The sequence below is a fragment of the Chinchilla lanigera genome, unplaced genomic scaffold, assembly GCF_000276665.1.
Source record: "Chinchilla lanigera isolate Chin_1 unplaced genomic scaffold, ChiLan1.0 scaffold00024, whole genome shotgun sequence".
Classification (NCBI taxonomy): domain Eukaryota; kingdom Metazoa; phylum Chordata; class Mammalia; order Rodentia; family Chinchillidae; genus Chinchilla; species Chinchilla lanigera.
In genome coordinates this window covers 17,779,320-17,788,328 of record NW_004955425.1, presented here as the reverse complement: position 1 = coordinate 17,788,328, position 9,009 = coordinate 17,779,320, and the positions used below count along the sequence as shown (strand labels likewise).

At 35.4% G+C, this 9,009-nt stretch overlaps 1 long non-coding RNA gene across 1 annotated transcript; it reads right to left on the bottom strand.

Moving 5' to 3' along the window:
* Positions 1–7,723: 7,723 nt before the first annotated feature.
* On the bottom strand, positions 7,724–8,769 carry LOC102027321. The gene is made up of 4 exons (XR_261155.1): positions 8,654–8,769; positions 8,517–8,562; positions 8,044–8,110; positions 7,724–7,791 (listed from the first exon to the last, which is right to left on the bottom strand). It is a non-coding gene; the product is annotated as an uncharacterized LOC102027321 (long non-coding RNA).
* Between the last annotated feature and the right edge of the window lie 240 nt (positions 8,770–9,009).

Sequence of the window (9,009 nt, the reverse complement as noted above, 5' to 3'; positions counted from 1 at the left end):
CAACAGATAAAATCAGCAAAAAATAAATGTGAACACAATGATTACAAATTCTCATAAGTTCAATCAGCTATGTGAGGGAGACTGTTGGGATACAAGGTTGTACTGAGGCAAAACTTCCTTCAGAAGACAACATCTGAACTGAAGGCAGAAGAGGAGAAAAGGTTAGCTTTGTGGCTATCTGAAGAATAGTTTCCTACTAGGGCAAATACCTTTCTGAAGCATATGCATGAAAAGGGCCTAGCATCTTGCCAACAGCAGCAAAGTAAACTATGGGGGTGGAGCCTACAGAATAAGAACAGGAGGGACAGGATGAGAAAAGTTCAGAAAAGTAACCACAAATCAAACCAAGTAGTATCTTAATGCCACAGCAATGCAGTTTTTTTTGTTTTGTTTTGTTTTGTTCTGTTCTGTTCTCAAGGGCAGAGGGACGCCCGTTAAGTGTTCTAAGCAGAGAACTGATGTGATCTAATTTATATTTTCAAAAGGTCACTCTTGCTGCTGTGCAGAAAAAGGATTACAAGGTGAAAGTGGAAGCAGGGATCGCAGTCAATAAAATAATTGCTATATTCCAGACAGAAATCATAAATCTATTGCATAGGATTTATTTATCTTATTACATAAAATGAAATGAGACTATGAAAGTAAGAATCTCAGTCTGTATGGATATGAAATATATAAACTACAAAAATCTAGGCCATTAAACTTATTATTTTATTATTTTGTTCTTGTTGTTAAATGCCATCTCATTGATAAACTACAAGCATTGTTGAGTACTTTTGAAAACATTCAAATTTAAGTATATCATCAGATGGCTGTAACAGTCTGTCCCAGCTTCACACTAGTTCACCTGCAGTGCTAGAAGATGAAGATAGATGAGGCTCTATGACATAAATTTGGATTCTGTAAAAACATAGTAAAAATCACCTGGAGGTTTTTAAGCAGAGAAGTTATATAATTTAATTTCTGCCTTGAAAAGGTCACTCTTGCTATTGTCTAAGAGAATCGAGAACAAGACCAAAAGGCTAATTGGAAGATCACTACCTTTAGAGGTTATAAATTAGGTCATGTCACTCCCTTGCTTAAAGTACTGAAATCCAGAAAAGTGCTGACATTCGCTTAGACAGCTGTGGAAGTGGTTGAGAAGTGGTAGGATGTGTTTTTGGAGAAAGAGCCCAATTAGAAGCAGGAAATGATGGAAAGAAGAATCAGAGATAATTATGAGTTTTGTACTAAATAACTAGATGACTAAGGTCATAAACTTAAGTGGAGAAGACTAAAAAGAGAAACAATTTGGAGAGACAAACAAAAAGTTGATTTTGAATATGCAAGGTTTATAATATTCTTAAAAACAAGTGGTGCTGTTGGGTATAAATGACAGAATTCTCAAAGAATTAGGGATATAAGTTATAAGGATCTTAGATGCATGTGAAAGAAATTATCCAGTGCAGAGGTATTGCCTGTTACAGCCATCTGATGATATACTTAGAGGTGACGAAGGCTAAGATTTCAGTCTGTGGGAGTCCTACAGTTACGAGTGTGTGAGACACCAGCAAGGAAGTCTAAGATGTAGCTGCAGAGGCCCACAAGTCTCTCAGCCTGTAATTAAACAGATAAATATATCTCAAGAAGGCTGTGAATTGTAAAACTGTATCAAATGTATCCCAGTAAGACATAAATAAATCTGAAATTCCCATCTGAGGACAGATATGAAAAGGAATCAATATTATATCATCTGAAATTGTGTGAGTGAAGGTAGATTCTCTGTGGAGAATACTCCTTTGTCTGTCATTCAAAGGAACAGACTCTCGAATTGGTGGCTGCATGAGCCCCTGAGGTCTGAGAGAGCTATGGATTATTTGCTCCTAAGCATGGTGCTGGGTGTGGAAGGCCCACCTGGGGAATGTTGCCAGCAGCGTAAGAGGTACAACTAGAGAAGACGAAGAGAGGCTTTTGGGAACTAAAGACTCTGTTGGGAGCTAAGAGAGGCTGTTGGAAGCTGGTAGAAGCTGTCAGGAGCTGTTGGTTGTTTTGGAGGAGCTTATCATGCTGGCTTTCCTGATGAACTTAGCTGTTTTCATCCTCTGAGGAACTTGGGACCTTGTTGGTACTGAGAATGGCTTCGGTTCACTCTGGTGGAGCTCTGGTCCTCACTTTGACTATCATTTCCTGGATCTGGAGGGGAAGATGGTGCACTGCCAGTCTCCTGGAGAAGCTTGCTGCGTTGGCTTTCCTGATGGGACCTTGGCCATTTTGATCATTGGAGGAGCTTGGGAAACCACTGTTCCTGAGGATGGCTGTGGTACTTTTGTGGGGAGCGCTGGTTCTTTTGAACATGGCTTCCTGGCCCCAGTGTGGATCCCTCAGCCTTCTAGCACAGATCCTTCATCCTGCTGGCACAGGCTATCTAGCTTCCACCACTGACCTTTGGGCCTTCCCAGTGCAGATCCATGAAACATGAGATACGGTGATGTGCTCTGGGCTTCCAGTTGGCTTCATGGGAAGCATTGTTATGAACTCTAGGTCTTAAGTTTGACTCATGCAGGACATTAGTGCAGAATCCAGGCCCTCAGCTGCATTCTTGGTCTATGTTGTGTGGATAGATTTCCTGCACTCTCTTGTATATCATTCTTTGAGTGACTATTATAAATAATTTTATAAGATATGTGTCCTGTATTATATTGTATTCCCCTTGCAAAATATCCTCCAAACCATAACAGTTTCCAAACAGTAAACAAAGCAGAGAAGGAAAAAATACAGAGAATACATAGAAGATTTCTAACTACCTTGGAGAGGAAATGATATATGACTTTGGTCAAATTTCCATTCAGAAGATCTAATCAATATGCCAGGTGGAGTGAAACATTTCGTCTATTCTGCCCTGCAGCAGAAATTAGCTCCAGGAGTTTCTACTCAGTATCTTATATCTGAATTTTTTCAGTCATTTCAAATTTTCTAATTATTTCATTCAATTAAACTATTGGAACATTATTCCATCAATCATTTAGGTCAGTGTCTTAAGTCAGGGCATCTGATCTCTGCTTTCTATATCCCAACTACAGACACTTCTAATCATGTTTGTGTGCAGTTAAGTAATTTGATTAGCCAATCAGTTTACCAGTACTTTTGAATTCAATTTGCAGAAGAAATACTGTTTATACCTTTTATCAAATATATTCATATTTGCTGTCCTCTACTCCATAATCAGAATATCATTTATTAATTTTGTAATGCATTTTTTCTGTCTCTCTACTGTATTTATCACATTACTGTTATACTTTCAAATCTATACTGCCATTAGATATTAATATGAAAATATAAACATTTTAGTGGTGATACTATATTTCCTCATTTTAGAAGATGATCACATATTAGGAACTGTGATAAATGGTGAATAAGAATAGAAAAGTAGGAAGTATTTAATTGTTTAATATTCACCTAAATTAGAAGTTTAGTAAAATTTCTACCATAGTCAGTATTCAATAAACTACTTTCCTGAAAATTTCACTAATAACAAATTAGAAAATTTTAAAATACTATGTATGACTTCTAGTTGTACATCATCAGTTATATAAATGCTATTTTAATATGCAGCATATCATTATTTTGAATTATAGTACTTGGAAAGAGATTTTTTAAAAGGTGTCACCATTACAATAATGTGTAGATTTCTAAAAGGAACTGGTTAGGTGAACATTGATACTTTTGACCCACTGAGAATGCTTTGAGTGACTGTTTTCCCCACAGCAGATTAAACAATAATGAGCCAGTTTCAGCTGGCCTAATAAAAGGTCATTATTCCCCCATAATTTTAAAAAATAATTAGAAAAAGTTACAGAGATAAATGTAAGTGCTGTGCTGCACATTGTATATAATGAATGAATTATATCCAGGATCAATAATACTACATTGATACCAACCATGTCAGTGATTAGAAATAGCTGATTGCAGAACTGATACACACAGACCAGCCAAGACGCTCCTCTTCACTGGGCTTTCCTGACTAATTTTAATTTGTTTATGCTGCTTCAAATAGTCACTCAGTGAATTATTCATAATTTAAAACACTTGGAGGAAGTATAAAATTAAATATGTTATGTGAAGGAACATCTTACTTGAAAATGTTTACAAAATGGGTTAGTTATTACGTATGGTTCTCTAAAGTATAAGTTTAAATGTATCTATTTTCATCTATACATACACATAAATGCCTATAAACATATTCACACATAAACATCATATATGTGTGCATCCATTATTAATCAAATAAGTATATATCTATATCTATATCTCTCATATATATATAGATGTATCCATATGTGCTTGTGGAATATATTCAAATAAGGAACACAAATATTACAGAATAAATAATCACAAAGGATGGAATAACAGAGAGACCAGATAGCTATGCATAGCTTTGACCTTAAATTTCAGGAACTAATAGACTACATGTTACCAATAAACAACAAATAAATTATAGGAGCACAGAAAAACATAAAACAGTGTCATTTCTTAAAACATAGAAAGATAAAGAGGAAAAAGGATCAGATATTCAGATATTGGAAAAATGGAAGCTCTGATGCCTGACACTGAAACATTAAGGGTGAAATATGTTTAAAATAAACTCCTTAGGGTGTAAGCAAGCTAGAAACTAGCCCAAATCACACAAGAAGTGACATAGGACTCATTTGGAAAAAGTTAACTGGTTGACCCATCTCTGTCTCTCCTGGATTTGCACGAAACAATAAGTAAAAATGTCATTAACCCAGAGGTTAAGCAATTAGAGTGGAAATTGGAACAGCAGAATCAGGAAAGTGTCTCCAATTGCTCTAAATAGGTAACAGACACATGGAGAAGCAATCACCAAGAAACAGTAAATCTTGTAGTACAATTTACACCAGTTTTTCCCCACAGCAGATTGAACTGACATATTAACTAATGACCAGCCCTTTTAAACAATATGCAATCAAAAAATCAAAAGAATAGAGTAAAACCAGTACAGAGTCACTCACCTGGACTGATTGAACCACATGCAAACAAGCAAACAAAAACAGCTTTTAGTGCCAATAGTTTTAAGATAGAATAAATATTTTCACATTAAATTAATTACCTACTGTATCAGTCATGGTTTTACTAGAGAAACAGGTATAACACAGGATATACAAATGTATAAGAAATTATAAGATTGGCTTACAACGGTCAGCCACAGAGTTGGATGAGGAAGTGTGCAGAGGGTGTCTACACACTGGAGACATGAGGGGATCAGTCCACGGTCTGGAGTTCACTGCAGTGCTCTGTTCAACTCTGTATCAGGAGGCTGATGAGTCTGTGCCGGAAGGCTGAAGAATCCAAGGTGGAAGCCAAAGAGTCTGCACCAGAAGCCAGGAGACAATGTCCAAGCTGAAGGTAAAGACTGAAGCTCCTCCGAAGAATGGAACCCCTCTATCCTTCCTTGTTTACTTTTTATATCATCTAGGTAACCATCCACCCTAGGGTGGCTCCTATCCACCCTTGGATGGCCCCTCTATACCCTAGGGTGTAGAATTGCTGAGTCAGTTGCTGAGCCAAGTTCAGTTAAGCTTCTAAACTTCACAAATTGACACAATCAATTAACCACTACACCTACCTCAAGCCTCATACAAAAACCAATGCAAAAGGGATTGTGGACAAAATGTGAAAGAAAAGAAAATAAAACATTCTGATGAAAATATATTTATGGGCGGAAGATAAGCAATGATAATTTAAAAAGGATTAAATGTAGCAAGTATAAATAAAAAGGTTGCCAGTTGACATCCAAATTGAAAACATTTTCTTCAAGACATGATTAACACAAAGAAAATGTAGAACATTATTTAAAATACTAATATTAATTAAAAATGTATATCCAGAACACATTATGAAATGTTACAAGTTAATGAGACAACATTGTAAAAGTAATAAAATATTGATAAAATACTTAATTGATAAAATACTTAAACATAGAGGATATGGGCATTCCCAAAAAGATATGAAGAAGGAGTTCCCCATCATTTGTTGCCATGGTGGAATTTAAACTTTAATTATATACCTCTACAATTTTTAGCAGATTAATTGAAAGAAAAGAAACCACCAGGTTTGGACAAAGATGTATTAGAATAAGCCTTGGACACTATGGGTGGTTTACTTTAAAGGAAAACAGAAAAGCTAGTATTGGGTGATTCCATCACTGCTACTGCTACAAATGATACAGAAATGTACAAACACTTTCACCAATGCACTCTTGGTAATACTTTCTTTCCTATAGTATCTTTTTTTTTTCTGTGACCAAATACTAAGTGGAGAAAATTCTGGTTAAGCAGAAAATTGCCACTTAGACATTTTGGAGATTTTAAATTTTTCCATAATTAAAATACTATATATATAAATGTCTTTTTTTATTTTAAAGAGAATTAAAAAATAACAAAATAACAACAACATAGACAAAAACAAAACAACACAAAAACAATAAAAACGATATGGGGTTTCAAAACAAAATGACAGGAATTAACAGTGGTTGTTATATTGTATATCATTATCTTCAACGAAGTCTCTCATATTACCAGAAGTAAGAAAGCAACATTGATCAAATCATTAAAAAGAGTAAAAAATAATAATAAAAAACACTAGAAAGAGCTTCACTAAACAAGATGGTAGGAACTTACCAATGGTTCTTATATTGCATATTGCTGTCTGCAAATTAGTCTATCAGATTACCAGATATAAGCATGCAAAATTTTTGTTTTGTTTTGTTTTTGTCTTTTTGAGACAGGGTCTCACTATACAGTTAAGCTGGGTCTTGAGCTCACTTTATAACCCAGGCTGGTCTCAAACTTGCAATGATTCTACTGCCTCTGCAACCTGAGTGCTGCAATTACAGGCGTGCACCACCATGCCTGGCTCAAGAATGCAAAATTGGTCAAAAATTTAAGCATTAACTGTTTCTTTCAATAAAATAATTTTTAAAAATCAGACCTCCAAAATTCAAAGACCCAATCCAAAAATGGGCATGTGAGATGAATATGCACTTCTCAGATGAAGAAATACTGATGGCAAATAAATATATTAAAAAATGTTCAGCGCCGTTGGTCATTCATGAAATGCAAGTTAGAACACTGAGATTCCATCTCATCCCAGAGAGAATGGCTATCATCAAGAAATCAGCCCATAGCAAGTGCTGGAGGGGCTGTGGGGAAAGGGAACCCTTCTCCACTGCTGGTGGGAGTGCAGACTGGTCAATGTCTTTTTTTTCACGATCAAACTGCCACACTATTCTCTTCCCCTTTTCCCTTCTTTTTCTCTCATTCCCTCTCTCTCCAAAATAAAGCGTTGTTAATTATTACTTTGTTTTGCTCAGCCTTTAAAAATTACCTAAGTATATGAATTTTATCTTTATTTATAGCTATAGCACTATGTCAACATAGAACCTTATATATATTAGTAATTTCATGATCATTTATTTAATAAAAGCATTTAAAATGAGTGACTACAATGTATTTGGGAATTATTACAAAGCTAAATCCTAAAATGAATACTCAGCTTGGATCTCTGTTCAGGAAGTTTTAGTTTACTCTGTCTGCTTTATATCCTCAAAAGGGGTGAAGAGATGAACAGATGGCTTCTGTGTCTCTTTGTATTTCGTTGACAATACCTAGAATTGTGGTTACATTACATGTGCTCACCCCAGTGTTTTGATGTAACATAAACTTACTTTTTTAGGATGCATTTGCCACATTATTGCCTTTCACAACTTTGTCCCTAGTGAGGTCAACAAATCCACTGAAAGACAAAGTATTAAAAAAATCAACTGATCAGTTCAATAAACATGAAAGTACTATGCCTGTTCTTCTGACTACCTTTAGAAGAATCAATTTTAGTTGATTTCTAAAAATTTAGATAGAATAAAAAAAACTGGAAAATAGTTGATGCTATTAATAGACAATAGATACTAGAAAAATTAAAAGATATTGCAAAAACATGACAACATCAAATTGCTACAAGTTTCTAAATGCACTTGCTTTGGATATTTACCTCTCCTTAAACAGCGTGAGCAGTTTGCAGACAAAGGTTTGTGGACTGTACTCTTCATATTTGTACTCTGAAACACATAGAAAAGGAATCAGGGTACGAGTCTCAGCTGAAAATACTTGGCATATACACTGGAGGCTTATAATGGGGTTATTTGCAGGGTATAGCTAAGGAACAGAGAATAAGAGAGAGTAACAAGGAAACTCTACTGCACACAAAAATCTTAATTTTATAGAAGTTTAATAAATCAAAGAACGGGGCTGGGGATTTAGCTCAGCGGCAAAGCGCCTGCCTGGCAAGTGCAAGGTCGTGGGTTCGGTTCCCGGTACTGGAGAAAAACCAAATAAATAAATAAATAAATAAATAAATAAATAAATCAAAGAACATCTCAAACGGATAAACCGCTGATTCAAGGTTTGAGCCCAATCAAGCTAATCCCCAAGGAAATATGAGATGACCTTTGGAAGTAAACTTACCTGGGCACATGGAACATATAAATATTTGGGACAATATATTTTTAGCCTACAAACAAGTATAAAACAACAGATTATAAGGTGAATATATAATACTAGAGAAAATGAAGGAGCGTAATCAGAAGAAAATGGTAAATTACAGAGATCCAGAGTATGTCACGAAATGACAATGGACCATTCCTCGTTGAGAAAAAGGAGTACTGAGGAAGTGAAATGAAGCACAAGGAGAGTGATCAAAATGTTAACTGGCAACACCTATCTGGAAGCGACAAAAGAGACCCAGCCGGTAAGAACGGTAAGAACGGTACAAACTGAGAAGTAACAAGAGATGACTCGCAAACAGTCCTGTGCATTATTTAGGGACTTGCACCCGAGATGATTACAAATTATTTTCTAAAAGATCACTGATACAGGGATTTTCTCAGGTATACCTCTTATAACATCTTTATTTATGTTCTATTGGTGAATAATAAAAGGAGCTATGCAGGTTTTGTAA